The 6,000-nt window shown below is 43.6% G+C and overlaps 1 protein-coding gene across 2 annotated transcripts in view; it reads left to right on the top strand.

Moving 5' to 3' along the window:
- The first annotated feature begins 4,807 nt into the window (after positions 1–4,807).
- man1b1b (mannosidase, alpha, class 1B, member 1b) overlaps positions 4,808–6,000 on the top strand; it is a 44,723-nt gene continuing 43,530 nt past the window's right edge. For both annotated transcript variants that reach the window (XM_060841326.1, XM_060841325.1), the window contains exon 1: positions 4,808–4,879. The gene's annotated coding sequence lies outside the window, so the exon portion shown is untranslated. The remainder of the gene's footprint in view (positions 4,880–6,000) is intronic.

Here is a 6,000-nt window from a genome sequence, read left to right as displayed (position 1 = left end):
AGGTAGAAGAGGGTGGTGGAGGAAGATGTCCTTTCAGACTGGAGGTCTGTGACCAGTGGTGTGCCACAAGGATTGGTGCTGGATCCACTACTTTTCATCATCTATGTAAATGATTTGGATATGAACATAGGATATATGGTAAGTAAGTTTGTAGATGACTCCAAAATTGGTGATGTAGTAGACAGCAAAGAAGGTTACCTCAGAGTACAATAGGATTTTGATCAGATGGGCCAATGGGCTGAAGAGTGGCAGATAAATGTGAGATGTTGTATTTTGGAAAGGCATACGAGGACACTTATACACTTAATGGTAAGGTCCTGGGGAATGTTGCTGAACAAAGAGACCTTGAAGTGCAGGTTATAGTTCCTTTAAAGTAGAGTCTTAGCTAAGTAGGATAGTGAAGAAGGCATTTGGTATGGTTTCCTTTATTGGTTAGAATATTGAGTACAGGAGTTGGGACGTCATATTGCAGCTGTCCAGGATGTTGGTTAGACCACTTTTGGAATGTTGTGTGCAGTTCTGGTCACCCTCCTTTTGGAAGGATGTTGTGAAACTAGAAAGAATTCAGATTAGATTGACAAGGATGTTGCCCAGGTGAGAGGATTTGAACTATAGGGAGAGGCTGTGAACAGTCTGGGGCTGTTTTCCCTGGAGCGTCGGAGGTTTGAGGGGTGACCTTATCGAGGCTTATAATATTATAAGAGGCATGGATAGAGTAAATAGACAAGGTCTTTTTCCCTAGGGTGGGAGAGTCCAGAACTAGAGGACATAGGTTTACAGTGGAAAGGGGAAAAGTTTAAAAGGGACCAGAGGGGCAATATTTTCACGTAGAGGGTGGTATGTGTATGGAATGAGCTGCCAGAGGATGTGGTGGAGGCTGTTAGAATTACAACATTAAGAGGCAACTGGATGGGTATATGAATAGGAATTTTTAGAGAGATATGGGTCAAGTGTTGGCAAATGGGACTAGATTAGGTAAGGATATCTGGTCAGCATGGACAAGTTGGACCGAAGGGTTTGTTTCCCTGCTGTACATCTCTATGACTCTAAGATGGTGGCAGCAAATTTGCCAGATGTGTCATAAAACATTATGAGCAACGGTGAGGATGCAACTTACAATGATTACAATGCTTATTCAATGCTCTCCTCTTGTAAAATATAACATTTCACCTTAAATTGGTATTCTTGCAAATTGCCCTGATGAGTGCAACACAAATATTTTGTCAAATATATCTTTTTTCATGAATACAATGCTTTTTATTATTGCAATGTTTTTTTATTACACTGCTTGCATTACAATGTTTGTCATGGAATCATTTTTGTTATTGCAATTCTTTAATACAATTGTTACGACAATGCTTTTGTTATTATAGCACTTGTTACTATGAGAATTTTATTATTACAATGGTAATTGTTATGATGATATTTTATTGTTGTTACAATTGTTATTGTTAGTACAATCTGTTGCATTGCAATTAAATTGTTGTTACAATTTGCAATAGCTATTATTGCAATCTTTGTTGGTATTACAATGCCTATTAATAAATCAGCTTTCATTGTAATAGTTATTACTTTTTCAATCATTTATTGTAATGATTATTAATTTTTCAATCTTTGTTGCTTGCAATAGTTATTATTTTTTCAATCACTGTTGCTATTGCAATGGTTATTAATTTCTCAATCTTTGCTGTTATTGTAATGCCTATTAATTTTTCAAACGCTGTCCCTATTTGGAATAGTTATTAATTTTTCAATCTCTGTTGTTATTGTAATGAATATTAGTTTTCTAATCTTTGTTATTGCAAAGGGTATTATTTTAACCATCTTTGTTGTTATTTCAATGGGCGTTATTTTTACAATCTTTGTTGTTACTCCAACGGGTATTATTTTTACAAAGTTTGTTATTATTGTTTTCATCGATTTTCCTGCTCCTCTGATGCTGCCTAGCCTGCTATGTTTTTCCAGCACCACACTCTTGACTCTCATCTCCAGCATCTGCAGTACTCACTTTCGTCTATAATTTTTACCATGTCTTTTGTTATTGCAATGAGTATTATTTTTACAATGTTTGTTCTATTTCAATGGATTTTATTTTTACCAAGTTTGTTGTTATTGCAATGGGTATTATTTTTACAATGTCTGTTGCTATTGCAATGGGTATAATTTTTACCATGTTTTTTGCTATAGCAATGGGTATTATTTTTACCAAGAGTCTAGATTAGAATGCTGGAAAAGCACAGCAGGTCAGGCAGCATCCGAGGAGCAGGAAAATTGACGTTCCGGGCAAAAGCCCTTCATCAGTAATAGAGGCAGGGTGCCTGCAGAGTGGAGAGATAAATGAGAGGGGGGTGGGGAGAAAGTAGCATATATTACAATAGGTGAATGGGGGTGGGGATGGAGGTGATAGGTCAGAGAGAAGGGTGGGGGAAGGTAGCAAAGAGTACAATGGGTGAATGGGGATGGGAATGAAGGTGATAGGGCAGAGAGGATGGTGGAATGGATAGGTGGAAAGGAAGATAGGCAGGTAGGACAGGTCATGAGGGCGGTGCTGAGCTAGAAGGCTGGAGCTGGGGTGAGGTAGGTGAAGCAGAAATGAGGAAACTGGTGAAAATCCACATTGATGCCATGGGGTTGAAGTGTTCCAAGGCAGAAGATAAGGTGTTTTTCCACCAGGCATCGGGTGGTGAGGGACTGGTGGTGGAGGAGGCCCAGGATCTGCATATCCTCGGCAGAGTGGGAGGGGGAGTTGAAATGTTGAGCCACAGGTCGGTGGGGTTGATTGGTGCGGGTGTTCAGGAGATGTACTCTAAAGCACTCTGCTAGGACGCGCCCAGTCTCCCCAATGTAGAAGAGACCGCATCGGGAGCAACGGAAACGATAAATGATATTGGTGGATGTGCAGGTAAAACTTTGATGGATGTGGAAGGCTCCTTTGGGGCCTTGGATGGAGGTGAGGGAGGAGGTGTGGGCGCAGGCTTTGCAATTTCTGCGGTGGCAGGGGAAGGTGCCAGGATGGAAGGATGGATTATTGGGGGTGTGGACCTGACTTGGTAGTCACGGAGGGAATGGTCTTTGTGGAAAGTGGAAATAGGTGGGGAGGGAAATATATCCTGGTGGTGGGGTCTGTTTGGAGATGGCGGAAATGTCATCGGATGATGTGGTTTATGTGAAAGTTGGTAGGGTGGAAGGTGAGCACCAGGAGGTTCTGTCCTTGTTATGGTTGGAGAGGTGAGGCTTGAGGGCGGAGGGGCAGGATATAGACGGGATGCGTTGGAGGGCATCTTTAACCACGTGGGAAGGGAAATTACTGTCTCTAAAGAAGGAGGCCATCTGGTGTGTTCTGTGGTGGAACTGGTCCTCCTGGGAGCAGATATGGCGGAGGCGGAGGAATTGGGAATACGGGATGGCATTTTTGCAGGAGGTAGGGTGGGAAGAGGTATAATCCAGGTAGCTGTGGGAGTCAGTGGGTTTGTAAAAAATGTCAGTGTCAAGTCGGTCGTCATTAATGGAGATGGAGAGCTCCAGGAAGGGGAGGGAGGTGTCAGAGATGGTGCAGGTAAATTTAAGGTTGGGGTGGAATGTGTTGGTGAAGTTGATGAATTGCTCAACCTCCTCGCGGGAGCACAAGGTAGTGCCAATGCAGTCATCAATGTAGCGGAGGAAAAGGTGGGGAGTGGTGCTGGTGTAACTGTGGAAGATGGACTGTTCTACATAGCCAACAAAGAGACAGGCATAGCTGGGGCCCATACGGGTGCCCATGGCTACCCCTTTGGTCTGGAGAAAGTGGGAGGATTCGAAGGAGAAATTGTTAAGGGTGAGGACAAGTTCAGCCAAACGAATGAGAGTGTTGGTGGACGGGTACTGTTGGGGATGTCGGGAGAGGAAGAAACGGAGGGCTTGGAGGCCCTGGTCGTGGCGGATGGAGGTGTAGAGGGATTGGATATCCATGGTGAAGATTAGGTGTTGGGGGGGGGGGGCGGGGCGGAACGGAAGTCTTGGAGGAGGTAGAGGGCGTGGGTGATGTCTCGAATGTATGTGGGGAGTTCCTGGACTTGGCGGGCACTAGGACAGTGTCAAAGTAGGTGGTGATGAGTTCGGTGGGGCAGGAGCATGCTGAGACAATAGGACAGCCAGGGTGGTCAGGTTTGTGGATCTTGGGAAGGAGGTAAGTTTGTTTTGTTGCAATGGATCTTATCTTTACCATGGCGGAGGGAGGGCAGCGCATGTCTTTTGCTATTGCAATGGGTATCATTTTTACAATGTTTGTTTTGTTGCAGTGTGTATTATTTTACAAAGTTTGTTGTTGTCATGGGTCTTATTTTTAACCATATACTTTGCTATTGCAATAGGTATTTTTTTTACCAAGTTTGTTGCTATTGCAGTGGGTATTATTTTTGCAGTCTCTTTGCCTATTGCAATGGGTATTCTTTTTGCAGTGTTTATTCCTATTGCAGTGGGTATTAATTTTGCACTGTCTTTTCCTATTGCAATGGGTATTATTTTGCAGTGTCTATTCCTATTGCAATGGGTATTAATTTTGCACTGTCTATTCCTATTGCAATGGGTATTATTTTTGCACTCTTTTCCTATTGCAATGGGTATTATTTTTGCACTGTCTTTTCCTATTGCAATGGGTATTATTTTTGCACTGTCTTTTCCTATTGCAATGGGTATTATTTTTGCAGTGTCTTTTGTTCCTGCAGTGGGTATTATTTTTGCAATGTTTGTTTGGATGTAGTCAGTTTTCTGCTGAATGGGATGCCCCTACAGTTCCATGGCAGTGACGGTGGGGGCGGGGCTCGGGAGCCCGGAAGTTCAGCTGGAGCCGGACAGAGAGAGAGAGGCAGGGTTTGAGCTGGCACTGGGACCGGGCTGGAAGGTAAGACTGACTGCGGGAGATGAGCCTTCCATACTTGGGGGGGGGGGGGCCTTGACGTGACTGTGCGGTTCGAGGGCTGAGTCTTGAGGCCCCGCTGACTGCTGCTGCCTGGCGGCTAGGCCGCGGCTCTGACCGGCTGCTCGAGTAGAGAGCAGAGCTGGGGGCCCGCTCTAGGAGCTGGGCTGGAGCTCCCACAGTGAGCAGGTACCTCCAAGCTCTTCACAAACTCTCAACGTGCTCTCATTCCAAATAAATTACCCAATGAGTGGAATTTGTCCCTGTTTTTTTTAAATGTTGCCCCTATATTCAAACCCCAATTTCACTCTAAATGTTAACAGTTTCATGTCAAGGAAGCATTGCCTGGAATCCCAACTGGATTTTGCTTTGTTTAACCTACGGTCACAGAGATATACAGCACTGAAACAGACCCTTAGGTCGGACCTGTCCATGCTGACCATAGATCCCAACCCAATCTAGTCCCACCTGCCAATACCTGGTCCATATCCTTCCAAACCCTTCCTATTCATACACCCATCCAAATGCCTCTTAAATGTTGTAATTGTACCAGCCTCCACCACATCCTCTGGCAGCTCATTCAATAAGTGTGTGAATAAGTTGCCTCTTAGATCTCTTTTATATCTTTCCCCTCTCACCCTAAACCTATGCCCTCTAGTTCTGGACTCGCCGACCCCAGGGAAAAGACTTTTGTCTATTTATTCTATGCCCCTCACTATTTTATAAACCTCTTTATAAAGTCACCCCTCAGCCTCCGACGCTCCAGGGAAAACAGCCCCAACCTGGTCAGCCTCTCTCTATAGCTCAAATCTTCCAACCCTGGCAACATCCTTGGAAATCATTTCTGAACCTTCCTTTTCTGTCAGTGCATTAATTAAACCTTTTTAAATGTTATTCTTTAAGATTAGTATTACTTAAGTTCCAATTTGTCTTTGGAGAATGTTGACCCCTGTACAACTACATTGTACAACTGATGAAAATTGAGTAACAGTTCAGTTACTTTATTTCCATGTTTCTCGGTTTGTTTTCAACATTTTGCTTTAGGAGTGTTTCATTTTCCATTCTATTTTTGTTTCTTCTCTCATTGTGGCATAAAACAGAGTATG

This window comes from Hemiscyllium ocellatum, chromosome 21 (assembly GCF_020745735.1).
Source record: "Hemiscyllium ocellatum isolate sHemOce1 chromosome 21, sHemOce1.pat.X.cur, whole genome shotgun sequence".
Classification (NCBI taxonomy): Eukaryota; Metazoa; Chordata; class Chondrichthyes; order Orectolobiformes; family Hemiscylliidae; genus Hemiscyllium; species Hemiscyllium ocellatum.
This window is presented reverse-complemented; position numbering and strand designations above follow the sequence as displayed.